Here is a 2,898-nt window from a genome sequence, read left to right on the forward strand (position 1 = left end):
CTTAACAGAACAAAATCCTAATTTTTTAGGTTGTTACATAGATCACAGATGTTTGTTTCACCTTGCTTTTCACCCTCCTCCCATCCTCATTTTGTTGTTATTGTTTTAGTTTGTGCTCAGTCGTACTTATTTACCAGTTTTGTTGCTAGCATTATTCATTATTTGCATCCCATTCCTTCCTTTTGGGAAAAGTTTCCTTCTTCGTAAACTACTTCCTTTAATCTTGAGGGCAGGAGAGAGTGGATACTGTGTACGTTAAACTATGTTTGTCTCGGACAGCTTTTCCCTCAGAATTTTTGTTATTGTCTAAAGAGATTCCTTTAATGAATACCAAAGCATGTTGAGATAGTACCCCTACAATTACACAGCTTTGAACAAATGAAACTATGGTTACCGAACAGCTCTTTTTATTACAGCATCTACAGTGTCTGAAAAAAAAATGTAATAATAAATAACTGTAGATGCCTCACAAGACATCCATTTATTTAATCACAGTAGTGGATCTTACTACACAGTATTCTCAGTGTCTTCATTCTTCAGATTCTCTAGGCTTATGAATGTTGTCAATCTTCAAAATTATTCTATTTGTGTTGCAAGAGATGTCTGTTGCTTTTTGCCAATCAAGGTTTCTAGGGGGCTGGGCGCGGTGGCTCACTCCTATAATCCCAGCACTTTGGGGGGCCAAGGCGGGTGGAACACGAGGTCAAGAGATCGAGACTATCCTGTTCAACATGGTGAAGCCCCGTCTCTACTAAAAATACAAAAATTAGCAGGGCATGGTGGCACGCACCTGTAGTCCCAGCTACTCGGAAGGCTGAGGCAGGAGAATTGCTTGAACCCAGGAGGTGGAGGTTGCGGTAAGCTGAGATCACGCCATTGCACTCCAGCCTGGGTAACAAAAGCGAAAACTCCATCTTAAAAAAAAAAAAAGTCTTCTAGGACATAGCGTTGCTTCGCATCCTTTTTCTCCTTGTGCAAACAGTCGATGCCAAGAGCAGGATTCATCTCCTTCACTTGTCTGGCTCAGACTTCGGTCGTAGCCTGGATGGGATTCATGCCACTGTTTTCAGAAAGGGCCATGGGACAACCCCAGCATGTCAGCATACACTCTCATGGCGTACTGTTCTAAGGTGAGGCACTTATCCACCTCTTGGCTAGCTGCCAGAGCACAGGATATCTCAGCAGCTCCTCCTCCTCAGGCCACAGGATTATAGAGGATGGGGTTGCAGATGACACACAAAGGATGTGTCATCGTGAAGGGATTGTTTTGCCACCTCAATGGTCGTCTTATTTCCTCTTCTAATGAAAGTGGTTACAGCTTTGGGGTTCTTACACTGCTCAAGGACCAGCATTTTATCCTTAGTTGTCCCAAATGAGATCTCCTGTACAAGACCAGTAAAGCCCAGCATCTCAGCATTGAACTCTGAGAACCTGGGGACGTTCCGCCCTCCTGTTGCAATGGCAATCAGCTCAATTTCAGGTCCTCCTACCCAGTGAACAAGAGGCAAGCTGTTATGAAGAAATAGGTGATTTGCTTCATCATCAAAGTCCCATTGACAAATTGCTAGGTTAGCACCAGTATCTTCAATTTGTTGAATCATCTCTTCAAATTTCTCCTTTTCACATTTCCGAAGAGCTTTATAATTTATGGTCACATCCAGCTTATGCTTTGCTTTTGGCTTGAGTGTTCAAATGGAAATGTGAGAATTGCAATCTTACCAACTTCTACTTTTTTTGGCATCTGTGGGTGACTGAAATCCTTGTCCACCATCACTCCCTGAATCAGTTTTGTGTCCTCCAGCCTCCCACCCACTTAGCCGCCTAGTTTGATAAGCTCAAAGTCAACATGTCTCCGCTCCGTATCTGCTGCGGTGAGGATGGCATTTACAGCAATCTCAGCCATTTGTTGGTGCCAACTGTTGACAACTTTAAAGCCCAGCATGGTTTTTGCAGTCTGAATCAGGGATTAGGTGTCCTTTATGTCGACAAGAACACTATCAATGATCTTGTCCAGATGTTCAATAGCAATGCCAGCAACCTGCTCAAAACCATCAACTATTCTGATTGGGTGAATGCCTGCATCTAGCAACTGCTCAGCTTCTTCTAACAAGGCACCAGCCAGGACAAGCGCTCTGTGGTTCCAACTCCAATTTCATCATCCTGAGACTTGGACAGTTCCATCATCAGCTTAGCAATCTGACAATTGACATCCCTCATGCTTAATTAAAATGGTGTGGCCCCATCATTAGTTACAGTCACATCACCATCCTTATCCACCATCATCTTATAAAGCCCATTTGGTCCAAGTGATGTTGTATTTGCTGCAGCCTTTGCTGCCATTATATGAGACTTGAGGGCCTCAAGTCCCATAAGACAGGACTTGTGGTCCTGATCCTTGATGATGAGGAAAGGGTGTTCATATTCATCGAAGGCAAGGGTCCCCATGGATGCCATGGTGCAGCCCCAGGAGTTACTCTTCCTTCAGAAATTTGAAGATGCTAGTCTATTGTCTTTTGGCCTCTAATGCTGCTGAGTTCAGTCATTCTTTGTTCCATTGTGAGTAATCTTTTCTTTTTTTCTCATTTTATTTTAGGTATTTTCTCTCTATTTTTGGCATTTTGCAGTTTATGATGAAACTTGTTTTGTATTTATGTATTTATTCTACTTGTTACCACAGTATGATTCTTTAATCTGTGGTCTCATGTCTTTCTTTAGTTCTGGAAAATTATATCTTTGTATGGACTCTCATTCTCTTTATTCTTTTTTTCTGAAACTTCTATTAGGCATATTGTTAGACTTCTCCAATCCATTCTTGTGTCTTAACTTTTTACATGTCTTCTATCTCTCTGTACTTGATTCTAATTTTCTTAAATCTTCTATTCACAAATTATATTACTT

The 2,898-nt window shown here is 41.7% G+C and overlaps 1 pseudogene; it reads right to left on the reverse strand.

Annotated features, from left to right (window-relative positions):
• Positions 1-473: 473 nt before the first annotated feature.
• On the reverse strand, positions 474-2,454 carry LOC101044870 (T-complex protein 1 subunit epsilon-like; annotated as a pseudogene).
• Between the last annotated feature and the right edge of the window lie 444 nt (positions 2,455-2,898).

This window comes from Saimiri boliviensis, chromosome 1 (genome assembly GCF_048565385.1).
Source record: "Saimiri boliviensis isolate mSaiBol1 chromosome 1, mSaiBol1.pri, whole genome shotgun sequence".
Lineage (NCBI taxonomy): Eukaryota > Metazoa > Chordata > Mammalia > Primates > Cebidae > Saimiri > Saimiri boliviensis.